The sequence below is a fragment of the Aotus nancymaae genome, unplaced genomic scaffold (genome assembly GCF_030222135.1).
Source record: "Aotus nancymaae isolate 86718 unplaced genomic scaffold, 86718_ANA_hifiasm-v0.15.2.pri h1tg000010l, whole genome shotgun sequence".
NCBI lineage: Eukaryota > Metazoa > Chordata > Mammalia > Primates > Aotidae > Aotus > Aotus nancymaae.
In genome coordinates, this window is record NW_026988421.1 from 41,944,358 (window position 1) to 41,963,238 (window position 18,881).

The 18,881-nt window shown below is 35.8% G+C and overlaps 1 protein-coding gene across 12 annotated transcripts in view; it reads left to right on the plus strand.

Moving 5' to 3' along the window:
• The window catches only part of RNLS (renalase, FAD dependent amine oxidase), a 398,113-nt gene that overhangs the window by 220,278 nt on the left and 158,954 nt on the right, over positions 1-18,881 (plus strand). The gene's annotated exons all lie outside the window — the stretch shown is intronic.

The window sequence follows — 18,881 nt, forward strand, 5'->3', positions numbered from 1 at the left end:
CGATTAAGAACGACAATCTGCAGTTCTAGAGATGTGATGACCAATGGCCACAATGACATAGTTTTCAATATCTGATCAAAGAAAATAATCCAACTCATCTTAAAAGAAGACAAGCAAGTGAACAAACTTATAATTTGTTCACAGAATTTATCCTTGCAAGAAGTTTATTGTTAGAGTCTCTGAATAACAAACACTAATATAATGTATAACACCTTTAATGGCTGTTTTACAAAATATGCAGAAATGTTATTCCATATGGCTATTTATTATATCAACTCTTTATAAAGACAGGGACATAATATGAGATGTTATAAATAATTGGGATGGGCCTGTGGCTTTTAATCCAGTCCCCTTGTGACACTTAAAACAGTTCATGATTATTCCAGTTAAACAAATAGCCATGCAATTTATAACACAAAATCGTCCACTTAAGAATTGAATGAATGTGGAACTATTTGAACATGAAGAAAATGCAATCCAGACATGTAAAACTTTATAAATAGAACAAAAAAGCAAGACAGAGAAGAGGGAAAAGAAAAGAAGAACCATAATCATGAAAAACTGTCAGGTTTCCAGATTGGGCTTTTGTTTTAAAATATCAGAGTTCTCAGATAAAGTAGTAATCCTCATCTTAAAATAATAAGCAGTGACTAGTAATCATGATATTTTGTCATTTATATAATAGACATAGTTATTTGTAATTCAATTACGTAACTGATGTTTTCCCTGTAAATCTGTTAAGGCAATTTAATTAACAGCTGTCAAATACTAATTGCAAATATTCATCTCATTATTATAGTGATGTCATAGAATATCATATGATGGTAATATCAAATCTTGAGGTGGTCTCTCAGGAAGAAAAATATGTATATAATGTATATATATACTTACATAAAATATGTGTATATACACATACATATATACATAAAAATAAATATTTTTGTTATTTAAATTAATAGGCACAAGTTATAAAATGGAATAGTCTTATTTCATATATATCACTTTTAACACCATATTAGATTTGGGGACCAAGTACAGTTGCTCATGCCTATAAACTCACCATTTTGGGAGGCCAAGGCAGGAGGATTGCCTGAGGCCAGAAGTTCACAACCAGCTTGGAATACATAGTGAGATCCCAACTCCATCTCCATTATTTAAAATAAAGAGGAGGGGGGCTTTTATTAGAGGATGAAATAACTCAGCTCATTTTTTAAGTAGAACATTTGCACACAAAGTAAAAACAAACAACAGACTCCTTTCAGTCTCTGGTTTCCCTGTCAAGTTGTCCTCAGTGGGAAAGATTTGCATAGATAACATTTGCCCTCTCACTTGCAAAGCAACTTAACTCAGTATGAAAATCAATGACAGAGATGGAAGGAAAGTAGAAAATCAGCTAAATATATAAATCAAAAATAAACTTTAAATATATCGTATGGAATATACTGCTATGGAAGTGTCTTTCAGCAAAATTGAACTCCCAAATATTTATGTCTTTTATCCTCAATTTATTCAATTGAACAAATATACACAAATATGTAGTGAATTCTTTCTGTGCACTGGGCATTGTGCTAACAACTGAGGACTCCATAGTCTCTGCCCTCAAGAAACACAGTTTCATGAAGTTTGCTCAAAGTCTGAATGAAATAAGATACCTTATGCTCTGTTGCACTAGTAACTTGCAGTCAAGAAAGACTTCTCATGAATATAAAGAGATGCACTGAAATATATGATATGTAGAATGCTAACTCACACTCATGGTCAAAACCAGGAAGGGCCATGTTGCCTTGTGACAATATTATGAACTTTTAAAGGAAAATTTTTGGTGTTTTGTCAACGTTAACCCAATAATCTCCTTTCTTTAAGGTGAGGAAATGAAAAATGAGGGCTATGGAACATTTAAATCCATGAATAAATCAGAAACTTTAGTAGGAAATATGATTTAACTTTCCCCTGGGGATGCCAAAAAAGTTCAATAGATGTATATAAGTCATGAAATGTCCAAGAAACAGCAAAAGGGTAAGTCTACGGCTGGAGTCTACAGCTGCCTGGCATTTCTATAGCTATAAACAAGTCCAAATTACAAGTCTATACAGCATCCACACTAAAAAGTGAGTATTAAAAATTAAATACACTAAGTCCCTTTTGTCTCACCATTACACTCATGTTCTGCCTGCTTTGCTCTCTGAAAATGATATTTTCCCTTGTGAATAGGCCTAAACATGTGGCTGTCAGGCTGAGATTTACAAAAGACCTTCAGGTTAGCCAAGAATTGGTTCAGAACCTAAGAGCCAGCCAGATGTGTTGGGGACTGAGTGTAGTTTCTATCTATCATTTGTTGGGGAGAAAGCAGGAGTGAGAATCAGATGACTGTTCATGATGAACAAATGTGTGGATCTGAAATTTATAGGTCATAGATGAGATGAGAGCATCAGAAAACATGGACAGAGGCCACCGTCTCTGCTGCCAACTGAGAAAGGAAACAGCAAAAGGAACCCCCACTGTGTGTTGGCTTTGTAAGGAGATGGGAATGGCCAATGTAAAGACAGAGGGAAAATCAGCAAGGGTCACAGGTGGGAACTGGCACAGTCTTCCAGACCTCCCCACTAAAAAAGGTCAAGTAATAGGTGTGTAACAAACTATTCTCTAGTGAAAAAACTACTGTATTAAATATAATAGCAACTTACATTTGCTTACAGTCCTTTTAATAGGATTATTCTTTCTTCTGGGGAGCATTTATAAAGATTAGATACAACTAACAAGGAATGTAAAGGACCTCTTCAAGGAGAACTACAAACCACTACTCAACGAAATAAGAGAGGACACAAACAGATGGAGAAACATTCCATGTTCATGGTTAGGAAGAATTAATATCGTGAAAATGGCCATACTGCCCAAAGTAATATACAGATTCAATGCTATCCCCATCAAGCTACCAATGACCTTCTTCACAGAACTGGAAAAAACCACCTTAAACTTCATATGGAACCAAAAGAGAGCCCGCATAGCCAAGTCAATTCTAAGCAAAAAGAACAAAGCAGGAGGCATCACACTACCAGACATCAAACTCTACTACAAGGCTACAGTAATCAAAACAGCATGGTACTGGTACCAAAACAGAGATATAGACCAATGGAACAGAACAGAGGCCTCGGAGGCAACACAACATATCTACAACCACCCGATCTTTGACAAACCTGATAAAAACAAGCAATGGGGAAAGGATTCCCTGTTCAATAAGTGGTGTTGGGAAAACTGGCTAGCCATATGCAGAAAGCAGAAACTCAACCCCTTCCTGACACCTTACACTAAAATTGACTCCAGATGGATTAAAGACTTAAACATAAGACGTAACACCATAAAAACACTAGAAGGAAACCTAGGCAAAACCATTCAGGACATAGGCGTCGGCAAGGACTTCATGACCAAAACACCAAAAGCATTGGCAACAAAAGCCAAAATAGACAAATGGGACCTAATCAAACTCCACAGCTTCTGCACAGCAAAAGAAACAGTCATTAGAGTGAATCGGCAACCAACAGAATGGGAAAAAATTTTTGCAGCCTACCCATCTGACAAAGGGCTGATATCCAGAATTTACAACGAGCTAAAAAAGATTTACAAGAAAAAAACAAACAAGCCCATTCAAAAGTGGGCGAAGGATATGAACAGATACTTTACAAAAGAAGACATACATGAGGCCAACAAGCATATGAAAAAATGCTCATCATCACTGGTCATTAGAGAAATGCAAATCAAAACTACATTGAGATACCATCTCACACCAGTTAGAATGGCGATCATTAAAAAATCTGGAGACAACAGATGCTGAAGAGGATGTGGAGAAATAGGAACACTTTTACACTGTTGGTGGGAGTGTAAATTAGTTCAACCATTGTGGAAAACAGTGTGGCGATTCCTCAAGGACCTAGAAATAGAAATTCCATTTGACCCAGCAATCCCATTACTGGGTATATATCCAAAGGATTATAAATCGTTCTACTATAAGGACACATGCACACGAATGTTCATAGCAGCACAGTTTACAATAGCAAAGACCTGGAACCAACCCAAATGCCCATCGATGATAGACTGGACAGGAAAAATGTGGCACATATACACCATGGAATATTATGCAGCCATTAAAAACGAGGAGTTCACGTCCTTTGTAGGGACATGGATGAACCTGGAAACCATCATTCTCAGCAAACTGACACAAGAACACAAAATCAAACACCACATGTTCTCACTCATAGGCGGGTGTTGAACAAGGAGAACACATGGACACAGGGAGGGGAGCACTATACACGGGGGTCTGTTGTTGGGGAGTCGGGGGGACAGCGGGGGGGTGGGGAGTTGGGGAGGGATAGCATGGGGAGAAATGCCAGATATGGGTGAAGGGGAGGAAGGCAGCAAATCACACTGCCACGTATGCACCTATGTAACAACCTTGCATGTTTTTCACATGTACCCCAAAACCTAAAATGCAATTAAAAAAAAAAAAAAAGATTAGATACTAGTTTGAAAATGGGAGGAGAGAGAGCTAAATTACTCTGCCTAATTGAGGAGAAAATTTCAGGTATCCCAGGGCAATGGGGAGGGGAAGGAACAAAGCAAGAGGAAGAAAAAAAACAGGTGGTGAGAGGTTTCAGCTTGACCAGAGGGATTAATATGTAGATTTTAAACTTGTTACCTGTTTAGTTTACTTTATGACCCTCCCACAACTCCCTACAACCTCAATATGGTTCTGGTATGAGCAGTTGCTTTATATCCATGGTTGCTTTTTATTGAGGGGTTGGTGTTTAAATTAAGATAGCCCAAACACTTTTTGGAATATCTAGGATGAAATTAGACAGGAATATGGTTTCTTTAGGTTGGTCCCTTTGCAGAAATTTAGTCTGCTGCCTAAATGGCAATATTCACATCTGTTTGAGAACTTTATTTTGAATTAAAATAGAATTCCTCATCCTCTGAATCTGAAATATAGAAAGCTCAACTTGCTGTTTTCCATAATACCTGCAACCATGTCAATCTGTTCAGAGAGGGAAATTGGAAAAAGGCTCTGCTGTGGGACTGAGCTGTTTTGAAGGATCTTGAAGTTAAGTCCTTACTGTGGTCTGAAGTGAAGCTGTCAACACTCTAGGTCGTAAGCCAGGGCTCAAAATAATGTGAGCTGCTGTACTTACCAGACAAGTGCCTGGTTTTCATCATTCTGGAGGCATCTCAAAACCTTTGCAAGTTGAGAACAGTATTGTAAAACTGCGTAAATCACAGACTTCTTGTGAGCCTCAGGTCCTGGGAAACAGTAAAGACTTGAGCTGGATAAGAATTTAACAGGTCTTCATTGTGGTCCATTTTTATCTGGGACCATGACAACATTATCCCAAAGAGATGGGATCATTCCTTTGCCTAGAACTCCCTCAGAAAAGATTTCACCATTTTCCTCACTGTCAAGAATTCCTCCTCGGATCAGTCTAAATGTCTCATGGGCTAAAGAAGTAATATTCTCTGACTGCAGAGCCTGCTGCTTTCTCCAAAATTAGAAGCTCTCTCCTTTAGTGGGAATACATGCCACAATCTATCTCACATGTAGCAAATCTGTTGATACTTCTTATCTTGATCAAGATTGAAAATAAGAGACACTAACATCATGGCATAATAGGAGTGTGTATTCGGTGCTTGATAAATATTTGCTGAGCCAGTAGTCCTTTTTGCAACTCTGAAATGCCCTTCCCTGCTCCTGAAATAACATTGAGAATTAAATACTTCAGCACTGGTCACCCACTTAGCAAGCAAGGAGAAGTAATGGCTAGTCAGCAAATTGTTTATTTCTAAAACAAACTGGGTGTCTGTTACCACTGCCCTTTAAATCATATAAAATGAATGAGCTCTTCATGTAATTGCTGAATCTGAAAGCCATTGAAAAGCATATATGAGTTAACAATTGGAATGATTAGAAGCCTCTTTTTGGATGTTCTATACCATGCCTAGAACATTGGGAATACTTGACTATATAGTATGGTCAGTAAAACCTGAAAAGGGGAAACAGGTATTCTTAGCAACAATTTTACTGTGGTTTCTGAGGAATATATACCTGCTTTGAATGATGCCCTGTAACACAAACTTTCATTTCCAAGGTTACACTTCAAAGAATCCCACTGTTCTCTTTGTAAAGATATTTCTTTTTAATAGTTAAAGAACAACTGTTCTCCAGCTGAGATATTTAACTTAGAAAATATCTGATAAGCTCTGCAAATGTGCCATTTCTCTGCCACAGTTTAGCAATTATTTCTCTTTTTATATCAGAATGATATTAAAATGAAATGATATTTTGCATAGGAATCTTGCCATAAATGATGAGTTTCATATTAACCCAACTTGGTGAGTGATGAATTCTTTATTGTATAATTCATGATTTGTTGTTTATTATTATAGGTGCTACAAAAGTAACCAGTATTATCTAATATACTGCAATAAACTTCTGAATCACACAGACTTTTTTTTTAATACTGTAACTCGACACTTAGAATTAGGTTGAAGCATATGATATTGCTGTCTTTATAGATTAAAAATGAACAGAGTTTGAATGAACACTGTCCATTTAAAAGTGGTCCAATATCCGCATTTTCATGTAATTCAACCTAATAGCTCTGTGATCATGATTAACCTTCTTAATCTCTCTGAGCTTCACTTACATACCTGTAGTGTAAATATAATGGCTCCCAGACATGTTATAAAGGTTGAATGAGATAGTATATCCAAAACTTCTAATATCATGCCTGGCACATAGGTTCATAGTAAATGCCAACTTTATCATTGTTGTCACATACAAATTATTTTATAGTTTTAGTTTATTAACTACGTAAATTTTTATTTTGAGAGAGAAAAGAGAGAATGATACACCAATAGTGCAGGTTTAGTTAAAAATTATCCTTTATTAAAAGTAATACTTATACTTACACATTAGGAAGGCTAAACAATATCTTATTACCTGAATAAGGTATTAAACTCAGAGAACATGAACTTAGATGCAGTTCTTCTTTTTATGGAATGTCAAATCGTTTTTTGAATAAGAATTTTTCCAGAAAAATTTACACTACAAATAGTCTGAGAAGAGTAAGACACTGTGAAGTAAGTCATTAGCAAATCAAAGAGCTGAGACTAATTCAAAAGCAGGTTTCGAAGTCTGACTGCAGAATCTCACCACAGGAAATCACTTCATTGCATTTCATAAATACTTTATATCAGTTAGCATTTTTAACTCTGTTCAGAATCATCAATCCATCTTTTTGCCCAGATGTGACATTATTGAGTCAATTGAGCCTAAATAGTCCTTTGATTTATTACCAGTAACTTTCCTGTTATTAAGTGAGTTGAGAAGGCTTTGATATGCCCTCTAAGATTGTATGTGGGCCCTGCTATTTTTAATTATCATTGCCCCTACAGATTCCATATATGTGTTCATGTATATAATGCGAAGAATCCACATATACTGTACAGGACATTGAATTCCCTGCATAATATAAATGAATATTAAGCACTGGAATCAGAAAGAATCTATTGAAATTCCATTAATATTTATAACTGATCTGTGGGACTAGGGGAATTCTTTAGTATAAAATATTCCAAATTCATGTTTGAAAAAAATGAAGCATCCTTGAATTTAAAATATAGTTTTCCTCACTAAAATAGATTTCTATTATAAATATACCAAGTGAATTCTCGCTGTTGTTATATATCCTTACATTATTTAATAGAGTCAGGAAAGGCACTTTAGAACCTTGAGGTCAGTTCAACCTAATTCACTCTTTTTTATTAAAAAGAAAATGCCCAAATGTTTACTGTATTCATAATAGTAGTTTCTCAGGAGTGGCTAACAATATCGTAAAGATTATAGTCCCTGTGATTTAAGAGCTTTTGCCAAAATACTCAGATCCAATCTTTGTTTTTCCTGTCAAAATATAACAGGAAGAGTAACTCCATTCATCTTATTAGGAAAGAAGATAAGAATGTCCACAGTAAACCAGTAGATTTCCTTCATAAAAGGAGCCAGGAATATTTTGACACTATCATAAATAAAAACTTCACCATCTGATTAGTCTCAGTTTTTCAAATTCAGCATTTTATAATGTCAAGGCAAAAACTTCTCTTTACTGAACCAAATGGACTACAGCAAAGCTTTAGGTCAAATCCCCCAGCCCTGAGATGTATTTTACCCATTTGAACAGCTACAAATCTAAAGCTGAACCCAATTATACAACTACAGTGATAAAGTGATATCCTTAGAGGCAAACCAGTATGCTGGCTCAAGGGGAAAACCTTGCCCAGTTCAGGAAAATAGTCCAATCATAATACTATGTAACACAAAATTTCATAGAGGGCACAATGCTGAGTAGGCCAAAATAACAATGTATAATAAGGGGTGGCTGCATATTGCTGGTGAGTATTGGGAAAGTGGAGCATTTTAGTGGACTATCATCATAGAAAACCAGGGCTTTTTTAGGCATTGTGGAAGGAGAACTCCAGTGAGAGCCTGGAAAACCAAATGTGAGTGTTAGGACAAATCCTTTGCTCCAGGGACATTTCAATTAAAGGACTATTGAAACCCTTTCGTTTTTCCTTTTGGCAGTGCAAATAAAAGCTTCAACAGACTGAAAATCTCCTTATGTCCCAGAATAAATAGATGTTTTCATGAAGCTTGGGAGGTCTCCGCTAAAGAAAAAACTTCTCCCAAACAGATCCTGAAATATATGCAGTTCCAATAAATGTGGCCTTTTCTTTGAATGGGCAGAATCTATGGAATTTTTTAAGGAACGAATACAAAGAAAATAGAGGAAAATTATCCCATCCCTGGATAGAAAGTAGAATTCAGAATATATTTTTAAGAGTTTTTTTACTCTGTTTTTGTTGTTGTTTTTTGGGGGGAAAAACCCATATATATGATCAAAATTATGTTCAGCACTGGCTCTTGATTGCCTAGCTTCATTACTCTAAACTTTTACCACCCCATCTTCCCTGTTTTTGAAAATGGAGCCACCAATCTCCTCGCTTTTTCAGGCAAAAATCAGAAGTCATCCTTGATCTTTTCCACTCCTTCACCACAATATGTAATCTGAAACCAAATCATATGATTTTTTTTTTTCAAAAATAGACTTTGATTCACTTCTCTTCCTTGTCACTGTCACCACCAAGACACTGTCTTATCTTAACTGGATTCTCCATCCTTGCTGCTTTCTAGTTCATTCTTCAAATAACCAGAATGGTTTTCTTAGAGCATACGTCTGTTCATGCCACTCACTTTCCTGTTCAAAACCCTTTAATGCCTTCCCTTTGCATGTGGGATTAAACCTCAGATCCTTAACCTGGCTGGCAAGGTCATGAATGATCTAGTACAGGGGTCAGCAAATATTTTTTATGAAGGCCAAATACTTTAGAGTTTGCAAGCCATACAGTCTGTTGCACTACTCAAAACTATTGATATAACACAAGCAATAGACACATAAAACAATGAGCATGGCTGTGTTCTAATAAAACTTGATTTACAAACACAAGTGGCAGGCTAGATTTGGCCTGAAGCCCATAGCTTGCCAACCCCTGATCTCACTAGCTCCTCACTCCTTAGCTCTCCAGTCACACCTCTCTTTCCTTTCATAGTTTTTCCACCTCAAGACCTTTGTCTATTCTGTTCTCTATCTAGACTGCCTCAGTTTAAATGTTCCTTCGACAGAGGGCATTCCTGAAGTCCTCATTTAAAAACCATTTCAATGGTTTTCCTATTTTATTTTTATGTTTTATTTTATACTTATATTTTAATTTTCAGTAACTATACATTGATTTATGTGATTATTTGTTTAATGTCTGTTTTACCTTCAAGTTGTAAGGTCCAGGCATGAAGAAATTGGATATTTGCTCATCTTTGTATCTCCAGCACCTGGCACATAGCTTAATACACAGTAAATTCTCAATGAAATGTTTGTTAAGTAAACAGTGAATTAATGTGATCTGATCAAAACAAGAGAGCAGAAAATAAAAGATAACAATTTTGGGAATCTGAGATCTCAAATATAAGATGCTTTTCTATTGAGTCCATTTATTACCAAGGTAGGTCATTTTAAAAGTTCTATTCTTGAAATACGGAATATGTGTTAACCAGGGCAATGAATAGGCATGCCCCAAATCTTAATGCCACGAAGGCACTTGTGGCTGACATACTGTGGCTTACACAAAGTCAGATACAGGTTGAGCAGCTCTACTTCATCAGGTAAATCTGCCATTTGTAAGATCAGCCTCAAAAGTCAGCCTGGAAATAAGAAAGAAATTAAGGAAGCACAAGATTTTTAACAGCTTGGCCTAAGTTTGATACACTTTACTTTCCGTCATAATCTCCTACCAAAGAAGTATTAAAAGTAATGATAAAACCACAATTACTTTGGTACCAACCTAATAGTTACATGGCTGCAACTTTCCTGCCAAGTAGACTAGGAGTACTCAGGAGCACCTAGAATATGTGGTGGATAGAAACTATCTTTTGAGAGAATATAAAAAATTGTTTAAACATATTTCCTAATATTAAAGAAAATTGGTTAAATGAAGATACTATAAACCTCACTGATTAGTACACGATAGGTTATATCTTTTGCCAATTGTAAAAAGCTTTTCTTAAGTTTTAATTTACCATTTTGTACATTGAAGCTAGCATCTCACTTAGTAGTAAGCATTGGTGTCTTCCTCTCATGCTTCCCTCAGGCTCTTTTCCACAAAGACCTTTAAAGTATGATAGAGCAAAATGCTCATTTTCAATAATTTCATGTTATAAGCCATGATTTTTCTATATACTCTTTATGTTTTGGTTATTTTTAAATAATTATGTAGCACATTGATTTTTACAAGTAAAAGATCAAAATAAAAAAAATTGACTGTAGTGAAATGATCTTCACAAGAAAAGGAATATATGTATTTTCTCTTTACCTCTGATTATCTATTCAATGAATATTTATTGCATTCCATGGGCTAGGCATTTTTCTAGGTATTCTAGTAAATGATACAGCCAAGATTCTTGTTATCCTTGTACTTATATTCTATAGGAAATATTAAAATATATTCCTGCATAATAATAAATAGTTAGATTTTCTTATAAATAAAATTTCACCATGTTTAATGTTTTCCTTTTTTCTTTTATTTCTACAAATTTCTGGTGTATATATATTTTAAAGTCTATGCAATGGAATGTTTATGGGATTGAAGAGGTAGTATCATAAAACATTGTCTTTTTATCTGGCCAGTAATCCTAGTTAGGTCTTTAGAAATCCTTGAGTTACACTTACAGGAATGTAAAAATGTACCTTCTTTTAAAGGGACACATATAAACGTTGAGGCTATATATACTCCATCAAAAAGAAAGGAAATTATCCTCAAATTTGAAATCAGTCTCCTGAGGTTTATCCTCTTTACAAAAGTATTTCATAGGAGAGGAGATCTGCCTTACAAAACCAAATCTACTTCCTGCACTTGCAAATAAAGGCGGGAGCCTAAAAAATGATGGAGAGGAATGAACTCTAGTATGAGTTCTTAGCCAAGTGGAAAACTCTGGTTCAGAACTTTCTATGGCACCCTGCAGCAGGGATTCTATAGAGCTGCAAGGATTTTTATTCAGTGCTTGGGAACCTGGAAATCTCACCTCCTTGGTTCGCCATACTGGAAACCTTCAAGATATTGCTTTCTCTATAAAGGTCTGAATTATTTCAAGATAACGAGAATTTCCAATTCAGTAATTAGATGTGATTGGAAAATCAAAGAAGTCTCAGGTCCTAAGAACAGAGTGGTGGGGAAAGAATGCTATCTAAAACCCTATGTAATATAGAAATGCATGTGAGTCTTGAGCTGTCATTTACACTATGTATATCTGGGTGTCAGGAAAACCATGATCTGCTTCACAGGTCTGCCTTGCAGCCCCACATCAGCTTCTGCCTCCCTCTTGCTGTGTCAGTACATACATACATATTCACTTGTGTGTGTGCTGTGTCTCAAATTACAAGTAAGAAAATATGTTCATCCTTTATCAGAACTTACTTCTATATATGAAGCAAAGAGTAGCATTTATAGGCTGAATTTAGGACAATTTGTATAAGGAGTTGGAAAAATAAAAAGAAATGAAATTGAAAACTAGAACAACATTGCTCAATCTTTAAAACACCATACCCGTATTCTTCATTAAGTTGGTCACTGTGAGCCAGGTACCATGCTGTGTGTTTTACATGTTTTATTGCATTCTGTTCTCCCAACAACCCTGTGAGGTAAATATTATTATCCCCATCTCATAGGTGAGGAAACTAAAGTTCAGAGAAATTAAGGAATACCATGACTTCAACCTGAGCTTTGTCTCCAAATCATGTATTTTTCATAAAAGTAAAAAAAAAAAAAATCTCTGCCCTGAAGACCTTAATAAAAACACCCCAGGAAGACTTATTTCTTTCCCTACCACCTGCTCTGCAACACATTGAAATTGACTGATACCTGGAAATAGACTCTTCTCTTTCATATCCTACCCAACTTTCATATCCTACCCAACATTCTGTCATTTTTATAATGAAAACAGCTATGGCTTTTAAAATATATTTGTTCAAGAAGAGATTATAACACCAAATGTGGTGGTTCAAACTTTACTTGCTCCCCTCACATATTTCCCAGATTTGGGTTAATGAAATCCTCAGTGCTTGTCTCTACCACAAGTCCTGGTGTTCCACAGCCACCACCAGCCCCTACATCCAAAATCCTGGAAATGGAAAAACCTAAGAAATTTAGTTTTCCTAGTGTCACTCACATAATGAGTGATGTTCAAACTCACATGATTGGAATCCCAAGAGGCTCAGTGTTCTCTCATGCTCAAGACCATATATATCAAACTACATGTAAGCAAGAGTAATGTTATTTTAGGGATAAACTTGGATTCATTTTAAGATATCTTCAAAAAGTAGTATCCAAATTCTGTGTATACCAGTTTACCTGCTGTTAGTTACACATGACTTTACAGGGATCACTTGTCCATTTCAGTGTGTGAATTGCATACCTGTACTATGTCAAGAACTGTTAGGTAGTAGCAGAGCTAAACCAGACCAAAGCTTTCTTCAATTATGTGCTGCTATTTCTTACCAAACTACAAAGTAGTCCATTGTATTTAAACTCAAAAGCAGGATGAAAATTAAGGCCTAAAATCCACAGTGGCTCAAGGACTGAGAAAGCTCAGTTGAATGGAAGTGTTTCCATCGTGTTTGCCCTGCAGTTCCTTAGTTTTAGTCTTTTCTCTGAAGACACTAATTTCCACACTAGAAACATCAAGGAGTGGTTAAGGAAGGATGAGCTTTTCTTCTCAAATCATCACTACCAGCTGATTTATAGACTCCTAGAAAATTGAGGCTGAAAGAATAAGATGGACTTTTCGCAACCCCTTTACTTCACATATGAAGAAACTGAGGCCCAGAAGGAAAAGTGTTTCCCATTATTATTTGGTCATGCTTTCTAAAGGAAATGGTGAAATCTAATCTTCTATTAAACACTGTAGATATAAAGTAAGATTTGGGGAGATGGGAGGAGGAGGAGGAGAGGGAAAAGAAAAAGAAAACTGTTACTTGTAAAAATAAGCACAAATATACCACATACAGTACTAAAGGCTTCACACACTAGGATAGTTTAAGTTTCAGGTGACATAAAACTCATCTCACATGGCTTAAGAAAAAAAGGAGTGTGTGGTGGACTTATTATTATATTGAAAAATCCAGGAGTAAAACTGTAGACAACTCATGATCAACATCATGTAAACACAGCTTCTGTTCATTTCTTGACTCTACCTTCTGCTGCATCGATTCATTCATGATGACACCAGGTAGTACCAAGGATTTCAGTGCCAAGTATGATTATTTTTAAAAAATAAAATAGAGTAAGACCATTTTCCTCAAAGCACAATAATTTTGGAATTGAATCCTATTGACCTGATTGGCCTAGCTTTAGTTATGTACCCATTACCCAGCCAATCACTGTGGCCAGGAGGAATGGATTAACTGATCAGTTGTAACCTAGGCTACTTTCATCAGGGCTAAAAGTAGAGGAAGGGTGATTCCCCTAAAACAAAATTTGGGTAGTGTTCCCGCAAAAGAAGTAGTAGATGCTGAGCAGTTGACATTCACCACACAGACATTCTCTCAAATGGTCCTCCTAAGTAGCCTAGAGGTCAGTAGTTAGTTAGCTACACTACACTACATCATGCCATCTCTCAAAGGGTCCTAGATTTCTTGCATCTATTAAGTAGATCACCAGACAAAAGACCTTTACCATCTGTGAACTATTTTGAGCCCCTTCATAGACCCAAAGCCAATCCAGTAGGAAAATAAAGATTAAAATGAAATTGTGTGGGCAATGTGTTTGTGTGTTTTTTCCCTAAAATAGGGAGTACTCTCTGCCCCATCCCCCAGGCCCAGCCTTGCCTGTCATCCCTCACTGCTATATGTCAGTCATTTCCACTGATCACTTAGTCTACTATAAAGTCTTATCTACTGTGACGATTTAACTCAACACCTTGATGTTATATCTATTCCTCCCTCAGGGATTGGGGATTCCCCTAAAATCAGTAGGAAATTATCCCTAGTTGCCCAACCCAGCCCCAACTCTTGCCTTCCTACCCTGTCCCATAGCCTCTATCCAGCACCCAAAAATATTGCTAAAATAGATGACATTTTGTTTATTATTCAGGTAGTTTAGATTGCTGGTGAATGCTATCATTTACTTTCTCAGCTGACTGGAGAAGGCAGAACACACTCTTATGTGAACAATTTTTCATTGTTTACTGGAGGATTGTTTCCTAAATTTGTATACATTTACTTATGCTGTAGCTATGGAGAAACATCTTCTAAAACTGAAAGTATGAACTTTAGGGGAGTTCTCATTTTAGTTTCCATTCATCGTGTGGGGTTTTACGCACTTGTTTCTATCAAACTAAATGACTATCAGAATGGTTATCTTATGTGGAGTTGTTTAGAGGATGTCTGTGTGTCTTGTTTAAACATAAGAAATCCAAACATGTAGCCTGGAATAACAACGATTACAAACATACATGTGTATTAGTTTTAAAACTTGCTTTCCTAGCCTTTATTTAAAATGGCAAAAGCATGCATCCACAGATCTATTAGTACCCACAGACCTAGAATAAATAAGACCAAGTCCTAAAGAAGAAAAGAAACTAATAGATATGTCAGTTTTTTAAAAGCTAGTATTTCCACCTCAGTGATAGAAAAGTTTCTTAGGGTCACATATGGAACCAGAACTGTAATTGTTCAGCTGTGTGTATTCAATGCTGTCAGATTCTAAATGTGCCATAGCTTTGTCCAGTACTGCTGACCCTGCCGTGTTTATTCAATAGATAGAGAAAAGCTTGCTTTATCTATCCATACTTCTTAAGTGCTGAGAACAGAACTGATACTTCATTCATTCATCTATTCATCTAAGTATTCAACAATTATTCATTGCTTACCAATTGCCACACCCCAAGGTAGTTACTATTAGAAATGTAAAATTGCATTTCTAAAATTTAATAAGTAAAAGAACAAAACACTGAATAACAATCATCCTAGCTTTATACAAAACTAACATGTCATGTCTCTTTATATTTATTGCTAAAAATCAACCCATAGTGAGGCTTTGTTTGGCAGTAAAGGATCATGGAGCAACCTCTCTTATAATTCCAAGCCCACGATGTGGTTATTTTGAACAAATTCAATCTGCATTACCACTACATTTTACCTGCTTCTTATTTTTAATAAATTTGTCTTTGTCTAATAAACTAATTTGTCTAATGAGGCAGCTCTTAACCACCTTTAAGTGAGGAATATAAAATTTTTGGCCTACATTTAGAAACAGCTCACGTGGGCCATCTGAAATGTAAAAGAGGGGCTGGGTGTGGTGGCTCACACCTGTAATCCCAAAACTTTCAGAGGCTAAGGTGGGTGAATCCCTTGAGCTTAGGAGTTTGAGACCAGCTCGGGCAACATAGAGAAACCCTGTCTCTACAAAAAATTTTAAAAATTCGCCAGGCATGGTGGCACACACCTGAGTCCCAGCTACTTAAGAGACTGAGGTAGAAGGATCGCTCGAGACCAGGAGGCAGAGGCTGCAGTGAGCTGAAATTGAGCCACTGCACTCCAGCCTGGGTAATAGAGTGAGACACTGTTTCAAAAAATTTTTTAAAAGTTAAAAGAAAGTTGAAGTCAAAAAAGTCAGTGTACCGTTATACAGTATATTCTTTATTATGGAAGCTTATGCTTTAAGTTTAAAATCAAATTTAGTGCTAAATGTGATGAAAGTATAAAGAAATAGATATTTTGATAGTTTCACTTTTTGAAATTTAGGAAAAATTGGAAGATGATTGGGAAGACTTTATTTTAATATAAATTGTTGAAATTTTGACATCTCACACTAATTAATTTGTTAAGTAGTTAACTAAATATGTTTAGTTTGTGGCTAAGAAGATTGCAGTTTTTTCCTTCTGGGACAAGAGATATGAACTCAATGAACTTGAACTATAGAGAAAAAATTGCTTGCTGATTTTTTTTTGAAGATTGAATGCTTTCAACCTCAGACTTGATTAAGCTGTGGGTAGATTGAGATGATACTAATCACCTGTGGCTGAAATGCCTTCAACTCAATAAAATCATGATTTCAAGGAAAGAAAAAAGAAACGTAAAATAAGACAAATAAATAGACAATGAAAATACAACCTGATAAATACTGTGAGTGTGGAGAGCACTTTCCTCCCATCTGCATTGTTTTCTGATATCTGCATTTCCCATTGATCAAGTGACTTACAATAAAACCTCAGTAACTAATCCTTTGAAATGAAGTGAGTCAGGCTTGATAGGTTGGTTTTTCAAATATCATTTGATGAGCACTTACGGTGTGCCAAACCCTGAACTTATCATTTTACATGGATTGAATCTGCACAGTAATCCTGAGGTTGGCCCTGTTGTCTCTTGTGGGGCAAGAAAAAGTCAGATTTTTGGGAAAGAGTTTACAAATTGGATTTGTATGCAAAAATACCACACTCAAATGTAACTAACTGAAAACTTAAAATAAGATACATTTAATCTAACAGATTAGCAAACATTACCTAGTGTTAAGAATGTGGAGAAGTAAGAGCTCTCATTTACTATTGGGGGACTGTGATTTTGAAGGGACTTTTACCTATATCTAAAATTATTTTAAATATGCTTACCCTTTGACTCAGCAATTCGATTACTAGGAATTTATCCTGGAGATAGTCTCACGTAAGTTCAACAAAGATATGAATTGTCTTAGTCAATTAGTTTGTGCTGCTATAACAAAATACCTAAATAGGGCAGTTAATAAGCAGTATAAATTTATTGCTCACAGACTGGGAAGTTCAAGATCAAGATACCAGTAGATTTGACATTTGGTGAGGGTTCATTCTCTCTTTCAAAGGTGGTGCCTTCTTGCTGCATCCTCACACAGTGGAAGGGGAAAACATGTTCCATCAAGCCTCTTTTATAAGGTCACTAGTACCATTCAAGAAGTCATAGACCTCATGACCAAATCACCTCCTAAAGGCCCCACCTCTAAATACCAACACATTGGAGATTAGATTTCAACATATGAATTTTGGGGAGACACAAACCTTCAGACCATAATAAAATAAATGTGTTTGTTGTAGCATTGTTTGTAATAGCAACAAACTGGGGAAAACATGAATTTTCCAACTCTGAAAGACTAGTAAACCATGGCGATTCATGTTATTAAATTAGGTAGGTCCCCATGAAGAGCTAGAAAACTATCCAAGATATGTTAAATGAGCAAAAGAAAGATATAAATGACAGCTATGATAAGATTGTGTTTCCATTATTAAAAGTGAAGTAAATACGTAGACTCATGTGTAGAAAATTTCAGGATAGGTATTAATAAATCATTGACAGTAGTTACCCTGGAGAGTGGGGCTGCCAGTTCTGATACCGAAGTAGTACTTTTATTTTTCACTTTATACCCACTCACCATGTTTGAATACTTTTTTTAAAAAGTTTTATAATTTAGATAAAAGTAGTTTGAAAACACCAAAAATAATTTCATAATATCTTTCCTTTCAAGAATTAGACTGTACATAACCATATCAGGGACTGAGAAGTTCCACTTAATTTTGTTTAAGCCAGGCATTTCAAAAATATATTCGTCCAAAGAATTTTGTTGTTGTTTTGCCTAATAATTATTAATATGTCATGGTTCCTGTGGGAGGCACTGACTTAAGAAATTACAAAACCACAAGCACCCTAAAGTCATGCAGGCAGGGAATGAGGAGATAGAATTTCAGACCCAGGATCTGAAGTTCAACTGATATTCCTCAAAAATTGTACAGTCAGGATGGAGAAAGAGACCTGAATTGTTTATGCTAACTGAATCATATATTGTTTCTTAAGGGTAAAAATATTACTCCAGAATTTTCCATGAATCATAAATGGTATATCATAGTTTCCTAGGAAGTGGTAGGTATAACCTTCAGCAGGAAGAAGAGGAAAAAACGTACACTTTTATACTTGAATTATATTTCCTGACATTTAAAAGTGTGTCATTTCACCTCTATCATTTCCCCCTTTATAAATAGATAGTTAACCTGTAAAAGGGGAAGTAGGGGTTTGTCAGGCAGTTTTCATGTCTGTTGACAAGAATACAATTTCCACATTCATTTCTCTTTCTGAATCTTTTCCAGGCCAATTACCTTCTCTTATCACTTCTTTAGATTTTGTAATTCTTAAATCTCCCAAATGAGGCTGTTAATTCAAACCTCTTCAACGGCTTTACCTAGATATATAAACAACTGCTATTATCAATTAATA